Below are 17,191 nucleotides of genomic sequence, written 5' to 3'. Positions count from 1 at the left end.
GTTGCGGCAAGTGGGGGCCACTCTTCATCGCAGTGCACGGGCCTCTCATTAACGCGGCCTCTCTTGTTGCGGAGCACAGGCTCCAGACGCGCAGGCTCAGTACTTGTGGCTCACGGGCCTAGCCGCTCCACGGCATGTGGGATCTTCCCAGACCAGGGCTCGAACCCGTGTCCCCTGCATTGGCAGGCAGATTCTCAACCACTGCGCCACCAGGGGAAGCCCTTTTATCTTTCTTATAGGTGCATAATATTATAGGTGATATGTTCAGCTTTATCTTCACTTGGTTTGTTATTAGATGCTATATGAATTAGGTATGCAGATTTCATAATTGCTGGCAAAGGGAGTTATCATCCAAAATGGATTCAAACAAGGACTCTTGTTCAGCATAAGAGATTATTCCATGTTTTATATTATTATTTTTTTTAACTGAAGTATAGTTGATTTACAATACTGTGTTAATTTCAGGTGTGCAGCATAGTGATTCGGTTTTTGGTTTGCAAATTATATTCCATTATAGTATATTACAAGATACTGGGTATAATTCCCTGTACTATACAATAAATCTTTGTTCCTTACCTATTTTATGTATAATAGTTTGTATTTGTTAATCCCATACTCCTAGTTTGTCCTTCTCCCCCTCCCTGTCCCGTTTGGTAACCTAAGTTTGTTTTGTATGTCTGTGAGTCTGTTTCCATTTTGTATATAGAGGCATTTGTATTATTTTTCAGATTCCACATTTTTAATATTATTTTTAATGCAAAATTCAGTTGCCATTAAGTATAATTTTGTGTGGTTTGACTGGTACCATTAGCATGTAATTGTCTTTAACTAATAATTTTTAAACTTATTAACTGTTGTGACTTTGCTTTTAATTGAGTGTACATAAAAGGGCTGGAATGGCTGAATAATAAAAAGTTGAAGATGTCTAGTGTTTGGTTGAATAATCTAATAGACATAAATATAATTAACATAGAAAATAACTTAGCAAAAGGAAGAAAATCTGAGGTCCCTCTTGATCGATGCATGTTAGGAATTGTTGAAAAAATACTAGATATACATAAACTGTTTTTCTGTAAAAATTTCCAAAAATCTGAAACTTAGTGCTTCCAAGCATAAACATATTAAAATATCACAAGAAATGTAATCAGTATCTTGTAAAAACTAGTAAGGACAATTTCTCTGCTGAGTATAATATCTATGACCTGGAAAATAATTTAAGGATTTTAAAAACATGACTCTGCTTTTAATAAGTTCAGGTAAATTGGAAATCAAGTATACAATATGGCTCTTACTTTACCTCTATATCCTGTCTGCAATGCATGAAAAAATCAAAATTATATTTGCAATAATACAACATGAGCCAATCTATGAAATCTAATGTCCCAAAGAAGATTCAGCATGCCTGAACAAGAATACAATGAAGAAAAAGTTACTATAATTATGAAACTTATGACCATTAAGTTATTTATGTTGTGTATATTTCTTGCATCTTTTTGTAAGCCTTTAAATAAGCAATCTAAGAAAATAATTTTCTGGGAAATGACTGAGATAACCAGAGATAAGAAATTAAAATGAATTATTTGTCAGCTACTGTATAGTAACATTAGATTCAATTTTACTGTTGAAATTGCCTCTGTATTGTATGCAGTTAGAAAACACGTTCTCAAATGATCAACACCTATTTCCAAAAGTGTAGTTATGGATAATATGCATAGTTACAAATCATCATTCTTCCTTTAAGAATCAATCCAAGGAGCAGTATTCAGAAAAATAGATACCTTTTAATAAGTCAGGTTCCAGCTGTGAACTTCAAGGCAATCATAAGAGATAAACATAAAGCCTCCTGGCATAATGCAAAATAAATAAGTCCTATAAAACTGGAAATTTGCAGAGTTCTAAATCCTCAGGAATCCACAGGATGTCCACAAATGTATTTAGAGGGCAAGACTTTCAAAGCTAACATAAAATTTGACTCATCTTTTTGGAATTTAGTATTTCCTCTTATAAGAATTCTAAATAGAGGGTAGCTAGAATAGCTGGCTTAATCTAAACTTCTTTTCCATCAAAAGTTCATTACAAGTGCCCTTGGCTCCGTTCTCATCTCCTTCATCCTTGTACATCTCTCCTGCCTGACTTCAAAGAGAACTCTCCACACAGGAGATAGGAAAGGGAGGCAAGAGGATGAGAACAGGGCCACCTCTGTTAAAAGAGAGGCTTAATTAAGTACATATTTGAAGAGTGCCTTTGACATGAAAAAGAAGTAAGAAAATTCAGTACTATTAACGCTGAACTAGAAGTGCTTGGTCCTGGGAGCAAAGCCTTATAGAGATTAGGAAAAAAGCTTATATTCTCCTTCTTCAGGCAAGCAGTTTTCAATGGGGTTCTCTATTGATGTGTCATCCTAAGAGAGTCTGTAAATCTAGTATCTGCATGTTGATTGCTAGTTTGTATGGAGAAAGAAGAAGCAGAGAGCAAAAGATACATCTTTCTGAAATCCGAATAAAACTGCAGCATGCATGCTTTAAATGTGCACTCATTTCTTTGCAAAAGGACTTAATACACGTGAAATTTGAAGTAAAACAGTTTGTCTTTATAATAAGAGGAGGATCTATATTTTCATTTGTTACTTAATAGAAATTTAACTGGCATGTTTTATTATCAAAATGACCAATATTGGGCTTCCCTGGTGGCACAGTGGTTGAGAATCTGCCTGCCAATGCAAGGGACACGGTTCGAGCCCTGGTCTGGGAAGATCCCACATGCCGCGGAGCAACTGGGCCCGTGAGCCACAAGTACTGAGCCTGCGCGTCTGGAGCCTGTGCTCCGCAACAAGAGAGGCCGCGATAGTGAGAGGCCCGCGCACCGCGATGAAGAGTAACCCCCGCTCGCCGCAACTAGAGAAAGCCCTCGCACAGAAACGAAGACCCAACACAGCCAAAAATAAATAAATAAGTAAATAAATATTTTAAAAAATGACCAATATTAATGTAACAACATATGAAAATTGGAAGTTTCATCTGAGACGCCATGATTCCACAGATATACAATTCTAAAGTGAGATGGCAGATCAAAATGCACACAACCCAAGAAAAATAACTGGTTAGAAGACATTAGTACTCCAAATGAAAGGATTGAGAAAGAAAGTGGAGTAAGAGGAGAATATTTGTGCCAAGATTTCCTTAAAGAGATGGCACTGGACTCTTAAGTCTCATCGTCCATCCCAAGGGTATGGAGTGGGAGTCATCCCTCCTCTACCTGAAACCTAGAAAGGGGGGCTTCATTGGGAGCATTTGGAAAGCTTGACAAATGGGTCATTAGATCTTCGAATGTCTCATCTAATATCAGGTGAAAACTACTCCTAATAGAAAAGAAAAATTAAAGTGGGATGCAAAATTAAAGTTTTGTTTTCAGTTTGCCATGTGTGTTGTGCTTACTAGATAACAACCATAAGCCTGAAGTCAATTTTTTTTAAAAGAAGCTACAGCTAAGAAGCAACTGATTAAAAATGTGACATATCTGCTATTTTGCTATGTAATCAAGTTAATCACCATTTGACACGACTTTATTCTTTAAAGTTAAAATACATATTTAAACTCAAAAGGAGAATAGTTGAATAAAAAATTCACTAAGGCCTTCTGCCTTATCCTAAAAGATATTAAGCCAAAAATTCACTTATTTATAATTGTACCTAGAAGACCAATTATTCAATGTCATACCAATAATTTAAAGACAAATCATGGCATAAACACAGCAACTTTTTAAAGTTTTCTTCAATTTGTAGAAACGTAAAAATATATATTAGACAAATGTAAATTGTGGGGACCTGGCAGTCATACCCTAATGGCTCAAGTAGAAAATATACAACCATTCTGTAGAAGTTTGACTAGATGGCCCACTTAAAAAAGGCTTTCAGTGTGTCTATTTATCTGAGCCTTCAATAAGGAGACATCTATTCATGGAAATCTAAATACTTACTAGTTCAGCCACATTGGTTTGGTTGTGAACTCTTAAACTGAAATTTCTCTGCTATGATCTGTCAAAGATTGACTTTTTAAAAATGACTTAAATGGATTTAATTTTCTGGAATCAATTTAGGCAATAGCACTTTGATTCTATTAATTAGCTGCCTTGCCAGTAGAAAACTGAGTTTCTATCCTCTGCTTTACAGAGCAAAGCCTAGGACAAAAGAGGATACTATTACAGTAGTAGTGAAGAGACAGATAAGGCTTGAGCTGCAAAGAACAGTTTCAAAAAAGTGGTTCTGAGCAATCTTCAGTTACTAAATAAAGTCTGTGAAAATAGTTATTTATGAAACTTGCATTATTTTCTTCTTTTTGAAGTTATTTTAAGGATTGATCTAGAGCTTAGAAAAATGACTGGCAGATGAATCAGTTTTGAGTCTGTTTCTATTCACACTGTCTAGATCAGACCTTCATCTTTCAACTAGATTTTGACAATACCACCTTACGTCCCCTCACATCCCTTACTTCAGTGTTGCTCTCCTCTCATGGACCTTCCACTATATTGACAGGTTATTTTTTTTTTAATCTGTTAACATTTCTCCTTTGTTTAAAATAAATTGTTTGTCTCCCGTTTCCTAAAGGAGTGTTTCTCAACAATTTTTTTCAGCATTAACACACAAGATATATGGCGTTCATATGAGGGGCAAATCAACCCAGGCACACTGACCTTCAGTCTCATTAGCTATTTGCTCTACTTTTTTCTTTCTTTTTTTGCTGCTCACTCAAAAAATCATATTGAAATGCAAGGGACTGAAAAGGATGGTAGAGGGATAAGCTTCTTTTATTAAAAAGAATGGTTTGAAACTTCAATTCATTGCTATTATTAACAAATTACTAATACAATAACATATCAAAACCCTACAGTTAAAAATCCACTGGACTATAGGATAAATCCAGACTATGCAATTTGGTGTCCATAGCTCCAATATTTTCTGCTTCTACCTCAGTCATATCTGTCTCATACAGGGAAATAATACAAAGTACACTGGAGGGGAGAATTTTCCGGGACGGAGGAACGTATAAAGACAGGAGAGGCTAGAGAACAACAGACTTTTTGAACTTCACAGTTTACCTGAGACTACTCCTGGATCCATGAATTTTCTCATGCATTTTTAGGACTATCTTAACTAGGCTCTGTTACATTATTGGCAGCCAGCCCTTCAGTTTACAATTCTGATGAAATAATAGAATTTAAATTATGGATCTAGGACATATGAAGTTGCTAAAGTTGTTAGTAAATTTGGAGATTAGAGTTTCATAATTTTAAATTTCATAGTCCTACATTTTTTACTAGCATTATGTGAACTTTTAGAATGGCAGAAAGTCACAATCAAATAACAATATTCCAGTTATTAATATTACGTTTGATTACCTTATATGTTTTTAATAAAATCTTGAGAATCCTATACCTATGAGATTTACAAAAGTAAGATTAGTAATTGCATCTGTAGGTAGCATAATTCATCAGATCAGATAGTTGGTGAATTACTGTCTCTAAGATCATTTATCTTTTAACATTCTGTTCTAAACTGAATAAGTGGAATCTTCCATTATGATAGCAAATTACTTTACCCAGCTAAGGATACAGTGAAACTAGAAAATCCTGTATACAAATTTCTAAGTTATAATTTCAAAAAGCTCACATTCTTAAATTTCACCTGCATCTTTTTGATACAGATTTTCCTTTCTAGATTTAATTTTCTTTCTAAGACCTCATTTGACAATTATATGTCTCCTTAAGTCTATATTTTTATGAAGTTTTCTACCTTCATAACTAAATTATGGTTTCTTTAGAGAAAGGAATATGTATTCTATCTTTATGTGTTCCAAATACATAGCAGAGTGCTTTGGAGATACGAAGGCAAATTTAGTTTAGTGGAAACTAAGTATGAGAGGAAAATTTATGAGATTATTTTTTAAGTGACTCAACATCATTATTACATAATGAGCATTCTTGTCTTAATTTTCTTGTTGCATCTTTGCATTTCTACATTCATAAATATTATTTACTTACTTATTCATTCATTCATTCACTCATTTATTCATACGTTCTGCTAGGTGTTACTGATGATTAAGAAAATCTCTGTGTTCTAGGGACTTATTAGCCAATTGTGAAAAATAAGTATTTTTACAAGTATATTCCACAGGTAAATAAGATGAAGGAAGTTTCTAGGTTCAGTGAAGAAATAATGGAGGAGAATACAATAATTATATTGTGAGTTATAGTAAACTGGAGCCTAGGGTTTCTAACATCTATTTTGTGTGTTTGCCATAGAGACAAGACGTCTTATTACAAGGTACTTCTTTTTTTTTAAGGTGTGAATGAAATATTTATTTAAAGTACAAAAGATTTTACCACAGTTAAATAAATAGGTGCAAGACAAACCAATAAATGTTTAATGTGACAGAATATGAAAGGTTTACTAATATGGTTTCAGATTCTACACAGTAACTAACCTTTAAAAATTTACCATTTCTCTGGTTTGGGTGTGATATCAAAGAATATCCACAATTATGTTAAAAGGCTATTAAAATACTCCCTCCCTTTTCTAAATACATGTCTACATGAGGTTAGCTTTTCTTCATAAACTTCCATGAAAACAACATACTGGGGCTTCCCCTGGTGGCACAGTGGTTAAGAATCCGCCTGCCAATGCAGGGGACACAAGTTCAAATCCTGGCCTGGGAAGATCCCACATGCCGCGGAGCAACTAAGCCCATGAGCCACAACTACTAAGCCTGCTCTCTAGAGCCTGAGACCACAACTACTGAGCTGCGAGCCACAACTACTGAGCCCACGCACCTAAAGCCCATGCTCCTCAACAATAGAAGCCACCGCAATGAGAAGCCCGCACACCACACCGAAGAGTGGCCCCCGCTCACCGCAACTAGAGAAAGCTGCACACAGCAACGAAGAACCAAAGCAGCCAAAAATAAATAAATAAAACAAATATATATATATTTAAAAAAAACATATTGCAAGATTGAATGCAGAAGCAAAAATGAGAAACAAGCTACCATCTTCCCCCCCCCCCAGGGAAGCCCAGGGCCGCTAAGTTTATTTATTTATTTATTTTATTTATTTATTTTTATCAGTCATCAATTTTATACACATCACTGTATACATGTCAATCCCAATCGCCCAATTCAGCACACCACCATCCCCACCCCACCGCAGTTTTCCCCCCTTGGTGTCCATACGTTTGTTCTCTACATCTGTGTCTCAACTTCTGGCCTGCAACCCAGTTCATCTGTACCATTTTTCTAGGTTCCACATACATGTGTTAATATACGATATTTGTTTTTCTCTTTCTGACTTACTTCACTCTGTATGACAGTCTCTAGATCCATCCATGTCTCAACAAATGACTCAATTTCGTTCCTTTTTGTGGCTGAGTAATATTCCATTATATATATGTACCACAACTTCTTTATCCATTCGTCTGTCAATGGGCATTTAGGTCGCTTCCATGACCTGACTATTGTAAATAGTGCTGCAATGAACATTGGGGTGCATGTGTCTTTTTGAATTATGGTTTTCTCTGGGTATATGCCCAGTAGTGGGATTGCTGGGTCATATGGTAATTCTATTTTTAGTTTTCTAAGGAACCTCCATATTGTTCTCCATAGTGGCTCTATCAATTTACATTCCCACCAACAGTGCAAGAGGGTTCCCTTTTCTCCACACCCTCTCTAGCATTTGTTGTTTGTAGATTTTCTGATGATGCCCATTCTAACTGGTGTGAGGTGATACCTCATTGTAGTTTTGAGCTACATTTCTCTAATAATTAGTGATGTTGAGCATCTTTTCATGTGCTTTGTGGCCGTCTGTATGTCTTCTTTGGAGAAATGACTATTTAGGGCTTCTGCCCATTTTTGGATTGGGTTGTTTGTTTCTTTAATATTGAGCTGCATGAGCTGTTTATATATTTCGGAGATTAATGCTTTGTCCGTTGATTCATTTGCAAATATTTTCTCCCATTCTGAGGGTTGTCTTTTCGTCTTGTTTATGGTTTCCTTTGCTGTGCAAAAGCTTTGAAGTTTCATTAGGTCCCATTTATTTCTTTTTGTTTTTATTTCCATTACTCTAGGAGGTGGATCAAAAAAGATCTTGCTGTGATTTATGTCAAAGAATGTTCTTCCTATGTTTTCCTCTAAGAGTTTTATAGTGTCCAGTCTTACATTTAGGTCTCTAATCCATTTTGAGTTTATTTTTGTGTATGGTGTTAGGGAGTGTTCTAATTTCATTCTTTTACATGTAACTGTCCAGTTTTCCCAGCACCACTTATTGAAGAGACTGTCTTTTCTCCCTTTTATATCTTTGCCTCCTTTGTCATAGATTAGTTGACCATAGGTGCGTGGGTTTATCTCTGGGCTTTCTATCTTGTTCCATTGATCTATGTTTCTGTTTTTGTGCCAGTACCATATTGTCTTGATTACTGTAGCTTTGTAGTATAGTCTGAAGTCAGGGAGTCTGATTCCTCCAGCTCCATTTTTTTCCCTCAAGACTGCTTTGGCTATTCGGGGTCTTTTGTGTCTCCATACAAATTTTAAGATGATTTGTTCTAGCTCTGTAAAAAATGCCATTGGTAATTTGATAAGGATTGCATTGAATCTGTAGATTGCTTTGGGTAGTATACTCATTTTCACAATATTGATTCTTCCAATCCAAGAACATGGTATATCTCTCCATCTGTTGGTATCATCTTTAATTTCTTTCATCAGTGTCTTATAGTGTTCTGCATACAGGCCTTTTGTCTCCCTGGGTAGGTTTATTCCTAGGTATTTTATTCTTTTTGTTGCAATGGTAAATGGGAGTGTTTCCTTAATTTCTGTTTCAGATTTTTCATTATTAGTGTATAGGAATGCAAGAGATTTCTGTGCATTAATTTTGTATCCTGCAACTTTACCAAATTCATTAATTAGCTCTAGTAGTTTTCTGGTGGCAGTTTTAGGATTCTCTATATATAGTATCATGTCATCTGCAAACAGTGACACTACTTTTACTTCTTCTTTTCCAATTTGTATTCCTTTTATTTCTTTTTCTTCTCTGATTGCCGTGGTTAGGACTTCCAAAACTATGTTGAATAATAGTGGTGAGGGTGGACATCCTTGTCTCGTTCCTGATCTTAGAGGAAATGCTTTCAGTTTTTCACCATTGAGAATGATGTTTGCTGTGGGTTTGTCATATATGGCCTTTATTATGTTGAGGTAGATTCCCTCTATGCCCATTTTCTGGAGAGTTTTTATCATAAATCGGCGTTGAATTTTGTCAAAAGCTTTTTCTGCATCTATTGAGATGATCATATGGTTTTTATTCTTCAGTTTGTTAATATGATGTATCACATTGATTGACTTGCATATATTGAAGAATCCTTGCATCCCTGGGATAAATCCCACTTGATCATGGTGTATGATCCTTTTAATGTGTTGTTGGATTCTGTTTGCTAGTATTTTGTTGAGGATTTTTACATCTATATTCATCAGTAATATTGGTCTGTAGTTTTCTTTTTTTTGGTAGTATCTTTGTCTGGTTTTGGTATCCGGGTGATGGTGGCCTCATAGAATGAGTTTGGGAGTGTTCCTCCCTCTGCAATTTTTTGGAAGAGTTTGAGAAGGATGTGTGTTAGCTCTTCTCTAAATGTTTGATAGAATTCACCTGTGAAGCCATCTGGTCCTGGACTTTTGTTTGTTGGAAGATTTTTAATCACAGTTTCAATTTCATTACTTGGGATTGGTCTGTTCATATTTTCTATTTCTTCCTGGTTCAGTCTTGGAAGGTTATACCTTTCTAAGAATTTGTCCATTTCTTCCAGGTTGTCCATTTTATTGGCATAGAGTTGCTTGTAGTAGTCTCTTAGGATACTTTGTATTTCTGCAGTGTCTGTTGTAACTTCTCCTTTTTCATTTCTGATTTTATTGATTTGAGTCCTCTCCCTCTTTTTCTTGATGAGTCTGGCTAATGGTTTATCAATTTTGTTTATCTTCTCAAAGAACCAGCTTTTAGTTTTATTGATCTTTGCTATTGTTTTCTTTGTTTCTATTTCATTTATATCTGCTCTGATCTTTATGATTTCTTTCCTTCTGCTAATTTTGGGTTTTGTTTGTTCTTCTTTCTCTAGTTTCTTTAGGTGTAAGGTTAGATTGTTTACTTGAGATTTTTCTTGTTTCTTGAGGTAGGCTTGTATAGCTATAAACTTCCCTCTTAGAACTACTTTTGTTGCATCCCATAGGTTTTGGGTCATCGTGTTTTCATTGTCATTTGTCTCTAGGTATTTTTTGATTTCCTCTTTGAGTTTTTCAGTGATCTCTTGGTTATTTAGTAACGTATTGTTTAGCCTCCATGTGTTTGTGTTTTTTACGTTTTTTTCCCGGTAATTGATTTCTAATCTCATAGCGTTGTGGTCAGAAAAGATGCTTGATATGATTTCAAATTTCTTACATTTACTGAGGCTTAATTTGTGACCCAAGATGTGATCTATCCTGGAGAATGTTCCGTGCGCACTTGAGAAGAAAGTGTAATCTGCTGTTTTTGGATGGAATGTCCTATAAATATCAATTAAATCTATCTGGTCTATTGTGTCATTTAAAGCTTCTGTTTCCTTATTTATTTTCATTTTGGATGATCTGTCCATTGGTGTAAATGAGGTGTTAAAGTCCCCCACTATTATTGTGTTACTGTCGATTTCCTCTTTTATAGCTGTTAGCATTTGCCTTATGTATTGAGGTGCTCCTATGTTGGGTGCATATATATTTACAATTGTTATATATTCTTGGATTGGTCCCTTGATCATTATGTAGTGTCCTTCCTTGTCTCTTGTAACATTCTTTATTTTAAAGTCTATTTTATCTGATATGAGTATAGCTACTCCAGCTTTCTTTTGATTTCCATTTGCATGGAATATCTTTTTCCATCCCCTCACTTTCAATCTATATGTGTCCCTAGGTCTGAAGTGGGTCTCTTGTAGACAGCATATATATGGGTCTTGTTTTTGTATCCATTCAGCAAGCCTGTGTCTTTTGGTTGGAGCATTTAATCCATTCACGTTTAAGGTAATTATCAATATGTATGTTCCTATGACAATTTTCTTAATTGTTTTGGGTTTGTTTTTGTAGGTCCTTTTCTTCTCTTTTGTTTCCCACTTAGAGAAGTTCCTTTACCATTTGTTGTAGAGCTCGTTTGGTGGTGCTGAATTCTCTTAGCTTCTGCTTGTCTGTAAAGCTTTTGATTTCTCCATCAAATCTAAATGAGATCCTTGCCGGGTAGAGTAATCTTGGTTGTAGGTTCTTCCCTTTCATCACTTTAAGTATATCATGCCACTCCCTTCTGGCTTGTAGAGTTTCTGCTGGGAAATCAGCTGTTAACCTTATGGGAGTTCCCTTGTATGTTATTTGTCATTTTTCCCTTGCTGCTTTCAATAATTTTTCTTTGTCTTTAAGTTTTGCCACTTTGATTACTATGTGTCTCGGCGTGTTTCTCCTTGGGTTTATCCTGTATGGGACTCTCTGCCCTTCTGGACTTGGGTGGCTATTTCCTTTCCCATGTTAAGGATGTTTTCGACTATAGTCTCTTCAAATATTTTCTCTGGTCCTTTCTCTCTCTCTTCTCCTTCTGGGACCCCTATAATGCGAATGTTGTTGTGTTTAATATTGTCCGAGAGGTCTATTAGTCTGTCTTCATTTCTTTTCATTCTTTTTTCTTTAGTCTGTTCCGCAGTAGTGAATTCCACCATTCTGTCTTCCAGGTCACTTATCCGTCCTTCTGCCTCAGTTATTCTGCTATTGATTCCTTCTAGTGTAGTTTTCTTTTCAGTTATTGTATTGGTCATCTCTGTTTGTTTGTTCTTTAGTTCTTCTAGGTCTTTGTTCATCATTTCTTGCATCTTCTCAATCTTTGCCTCCATTCTTATTCCGAGGTCCTGGATCATCTTCACTATCATTATTCTGAATTCTTTTTCTGGAAGGTTGCCTATCTCCACTTCATTCAGTTGTTTTTCTGGGTTTTTTTCTTGTTCCTTCATCTGGTATATAGCCCTCTGCGTTTTCATCCTGTCTATCTTTCTCTGAATGCAGTTTCTGTTCCACAGGCTGCAGGATTGTAGTTTTTCTTGCTTCTGCTGTCTGCCCTCTGGTGGTTGAGGCTATCTAAGAGGCTTGATGGGAGGCTCTGGTCCAAGCTACCTTCTTTTCAGATACGGAAGCGGTCAGGAGCGGACGAAGTGCGGCGGCCGATGCGGCCCTGGGCCTGAGGGGCAGGTCTTGGCCCCGTGCACGGCCCTGCCCAGGCCCTGGTCAGCGCGGTGAGCCGGGCGCTCACTCCAGTTGCCGCCACCGCCGCCGCCGCTGCTGCTTTGCCACCTCAGCCGCCATCTTGATTCAACCCCTCTCCTCCGCCCCAACAAGGTACTTCTTATAACCACAGTTTACAAACGTCTTGGATTGTGTCCAGCATGGACCTATCAAAGGATGAATTTTGTTCTTTCCCTTCTGCCTTCCTTTAGGCCATATATAATTCTGTCACAGGCCTTGAAACATTTTGATCTTTATTATTTGTTTGTTTAAACATTCTAACTTAACTAAACTAGTACCTTGTAAAGCCAGTGTCTTTATTCACTGTGTAGCTAAAGCCTCATACAGAATCGGGCTTATATAAGGCATCCAATGAATATTTGTGGAGTAAATGAAACAAATATGCAGCATATGACAGTTTATAAGTCTTCATAAAACACACTTACATATTTGCATACAAGTATGTATGTATACACATAAATGTATATGTATACATGTACATACATACACGAAAATATATATGTGTGTGTATGTATATATGTATATACATATAAAACATAGGGACTTCCCTGGTGGTCCAGTGGTTAAGACTTTGCTTTCCAATGCAGGGGGTGTGGGTTTGATCCCTGGTCAGGGAACTAAGATCCCACATGCCTCACAGCCAAAAAACCAAAACATAAAACAGAAGCAATATTGTAACAAATTCAATAAAGACTTTTAAAATGGTCCACATCAAAAAAAAATCTTTAAAAAAAATAAAACACAAAATTATTTTTACTATCTTAATGTGAGGGAGAAAATTGTATGATAAAGCAAAATTTAATCTATGCTACTGATTTTTTTTTTAATCCTAATAGTGATACTTGTAAAATAGCCAGATCAGGGACTAATACATTTATTTTGTATATTAAGGAACTGATGCTCAGAGAGATTGTTATTAGGGCAAATTCAGGTGTAAAGCCAGAAGTAGCACAGAGGGTTACTGATTCCTAATCAAAGTCCTTCCATTTTACTACACTAGTAAATGCACTAACACAGGAAATAGGAATAATAACACCTATTCGTTCCTTTCACCCAAGGTTCTCCACATGCCTTGCTAACTGTATCCACTACCAGAGAAAAGAAAACTCTTATACCTTCAGGATTTTGTTTAATTCATTCTGCAGCCAGTGGCTGAGCCCAAAATACAATGCTTCCTTCATTTTGATCAAAAGATAATATTGGTTATGTGACCAAATAGTGTCTAGAAAGGCTGTGAGTTAAATTTCTGTGCTTCAAAGGATTAAAAGCATTATTTCTGTTTTGAGATGGTATTCAAAAAAAAAAAAAAGATTCTGTATGTAGGAGGTTCATTCAGAACACACTTCTAACATACTTTTAAATCTATCTTAAAATAGAAGTCTGTCTAGTTCCTCTGGATCGCTTATAAATTGCTAATGTCAATGCTAAGAATATGTTATTTAGTTGGAACTTTTAAAAAGCAGTACAGTTTCAAAGTTAATGCTTATTATTACACAAGACCTCATTTGGATTAATGCAATGCTGATGTTTAAGTGCTTCTATTTTTCATCCTCATATTAGCCTTGGCAGGTCATATTTATAAAAGATGCTTGACGTACTATAGCCATTCTTTAATTTAGTTCTTTAGAGTAGGTGATGATTGCAGTCAAGTGTTTACAGATAGTATTTCTGGCAATAAGTGTATATGATAAGGTTAAGTTGTAATGGATCTGATTAGAAATAACTATTATAACTCTAAGATTATGGAAAAAGTTTTACATACTTGAAAGTTTGGATTAAACATTCTATGGAGCATGTATATTTAATTAAAAATCTTGCCTTTTGAGTCTTTTACACAAATTCTCTGTCATATCTATCTTCATTCAACTATTGCTTTCTTGTTATATAGGGACTTTGGGATAGGCAGACTTAAGATAGATTTTTCTTTTTCAGAAATTATCATTAATGATCAAACACTTGGTTAGATCCCTGAGTAGTTTAAGTTGGTTATAATGGCAAAAATAATGAGGTTGTTATTTTCTGGTTCAAGTATTGACACTATTACATTGTCTCAACTATTAAACTCTAATACTCTTTGGGAGTCTCCTGTTGGTAATTTGGGATTTACTGCTTGACCTTAAACACCTGGTAACTTTCAGAGCTGATTGCTCCTATGATGCAATTTTTTTTTTTTAAATCAAAAACATCCATCCCAACACCAGTCCCTGCCTTGCAGTATTTTTCCACTGTGAGCACATTTGGCGAATCAATTAAAAAAAAAAAAACAATTATTGAGTATTTTAAATATAATAAGGGCATTGTGTTAATTGTGAGAATACAAAAAAATCCATCATATGCCATGTTCTAAAGGAACTTATTATCAGTTAGAATACAGCATATTTTAAATTCAACTATTGTATAAAAATGATTATGGAAAAAAATTAAGGGTCATGTAAATAGAAGAACAGGAATACATTAAAACAAATACTGGATGTTAGATTGAGACTCAGTATACTGTACTGGTTTTGAATATTGCCCCTCTATCCAGTCGGTATCAGTTTAAATTTCAACTCAACCAGATAGGAGTTGAGTGACTTTGGGCAAGTTACTTGAACTTTCTGTCAGATATTTATTATACATTATGGCCTCATAGTGATATGACTAGTGATAATAATAGTGTACATGGACTTCAAATTGTTGTCAGAATTAAATAAGTTAATATATGTAACAGTGCCTGGCACATAGAAATACTATATGACTATCAACTATTGTTAGTTGTAGCATTATATTGAAGAATAAATAAGATAATAATGTATATGAAGTGCTTAGCAGAGTGCCTGTCTCATCGTAACCAGCTGAAAATGTTTTATTATTATCGTCATTATTTTATATGCTTGATTGCTATGCTATGTTTTGAAGAAAGTAAAACCAAACCATACCAAACCAAACAAAAAAATATATGCACTAGGTAAGGACTAATGTATCTGTACAACTACATGTCTAATTGAAAGAGAAATCATGCTACGTTGTGATTTGTTTAAGGGATAGGTTTTGAAAGTTATCTGGAAAAGGGAATAGTCTAGGATATTAATACTTGAATAAATCACAGAGTGAGACACATACAACAAGAATGAATAAAAAACACCATACCTGGTATCATTTCCATGTTCTGACTGTGAAAAAGGCCGAATCTCAATATTAAACCCCAGTTGCCAAATGCTGTCAAAATAACTGTATTTCTTGCCAGTAAAATGGCATGAAGGCTATTATTGTAGACTAAGTGCAAATATATATATATATATATATATATATATATATATATATATTCACTAGAACTTTCCCTACCAAAGTAGCAAGCAAAAATAAACACATTCCAAATAAGATTGCATGTGTTTGTGCCTCCACAAAGGACTTCAAAGATACAGATACATTCCTATTAACTTTCCAATCTGGCTTGCACAGAAATAAATGGGTTTTAGAGAATGACAGTGGATTATCGTAAAGACATCCACTAGCAATTCTAATTTCAGTTACTCCTCTGTGTTTTCTTTACTGGAGCAAATCAGTAGAGTATCTGGCAACTGGTATGCAACTATGGACTTAGTGGATGCCTTATTCTCTGTACCTGATGGTTTAATTTTATCTAGAAGAGATAGCAATATCCTTATACTTTCTAATTTCAGGACTATGTCAACTTTCCAGGTTTTCTGTCATAAACTAATCTGCAGGAATTTTGTTTGTCCTGCTATTTCTTACAACATCATGCTGATCTGTTACTTTTATAATATTATATTTATTGGATTTGCTGAGCAGGATCTAATAAATAATCAATATACATGGTAAGTCACATGCATGCCAGAGGGTAGAAAATAAACCTACTGGAAAATTAGGGGATGAGAACTCAGTTGTCAGGGAAGTACTTCACAGTACAGTGGCAAGGGGAGGAGTAGGTCAGTGCAGACATTTTGCAACATATGCATTTGATCTAGACCTCAAAGAATGGATGGGACTTTTATAGTTCGAGCTAGAGAAAGGAGACCATTTTAAGTGGAGAGAAAAAGGTGGGGAGAAAAGCATGGAAGTTAGAAAGAAGAGCAGCACAAAAGCTGTTTTGGAAATGGAGAATAGTAACTGAAAAAAATGTAACTGGAACTGAAGCTGGAAAGACAAGTTGGGGCTTGAATTTCCAAGATAAAGATTTTGAAGTTTATTTTTGATGATAAGGTTTGTATTTGAACTAGACGAAATGTTTCAATAGGCCTATTAATCTACAAGAGAATTCAGGGACCAATGGGAGGGCGTGGTTATGACACAGACACTCTTATCTTTTTCCGTCTTCCCAATCCCCTGACCTCAGGAGTCTGATAGGTTGAGTGCCATTGGCGCCAAGGTAAGAGCTGTACCTTTAATTGAACACTTGCAAAAACATGATAGATTTCTTTACCTAGACTTTAAAAATCTTAAATAGTAGGAAAAAAAGACAAAACTCAAAATGACATTTACATGAATGGTAATATCCACCGCCATGGCAGTTGATTTGTCTGTTATTTTTAACTCTCTAAATAGCCAATCCCTTAGTAAGAGAAGAGATTGCAAATTATCTATTGGATATCTATTTTAGAAATGGTCTGAAAGAAGGTCTGAAAGAAATTATTGATATTTGCACTTTATAAAGAAATGTTCTAATTAGTGGGCTAAATAGGAAATGTCATGGGTCTACTCTCAGGACTACTCACAGTTTAGTAGTTGCAACAGTGGGAAGAGTAGTGGTAGCAACATTGCTGCTAGTAGTAGTAATACTAGATGTCATTTATTACAAATGTACATGTCAGGAACAGTTATATTAATCCAACTACAGCTCTATGAAGTCAACACTATTA

General features: G+C 35.4%; 1 long non-coding RNA gene across 7 annotated transcripts in view; it reads left to right on the top strand.

Moving 5' to 3' along the window:
* Window positions 1-17,191, top strand: part of LOC132365498 (uncharacterized) — a 231,018-nt gene that overhangs the window by 83,350 nt on the left and 130,477 nt on the right. The window contains exon 5 of one of the 7 annotated variants that reach the window (XR_009503112.1): window positions 2,696-2,771. The exons of the other annotated variants lie outside the window; for them this stretch is intronic. This is a non-coding gene — a long non-coding RNA (uncharacterized LOC132365498). Of the gene's footprint in view, window positions 1-2,695; window positions 2,772-17,191 lie in introns of those variants that run through there. 7 annotated transcript variants of the gene reach the window in all.

This window comes from Balaenoptera ricei, chromosome 4 (assembly GCF_028023285.1).
Source record: "Balaenoptera ricei isolate mBalRic1 chromosome 4, mBalRic1.hap2, whole genome shotgun sequence".
Taxonomy (NCBI): domain Eukaryota; kingdom Metazoa; phylum Chordata; class Mammalia; order Artiodactyla; family Balaenopteridae; genus Balaenoptera; species Balaenoptera ricei.
Note: the sequence above shows the minus strand (reverse complement) of the source record. Positions and strands in the feature narration are given on the sequence as shown.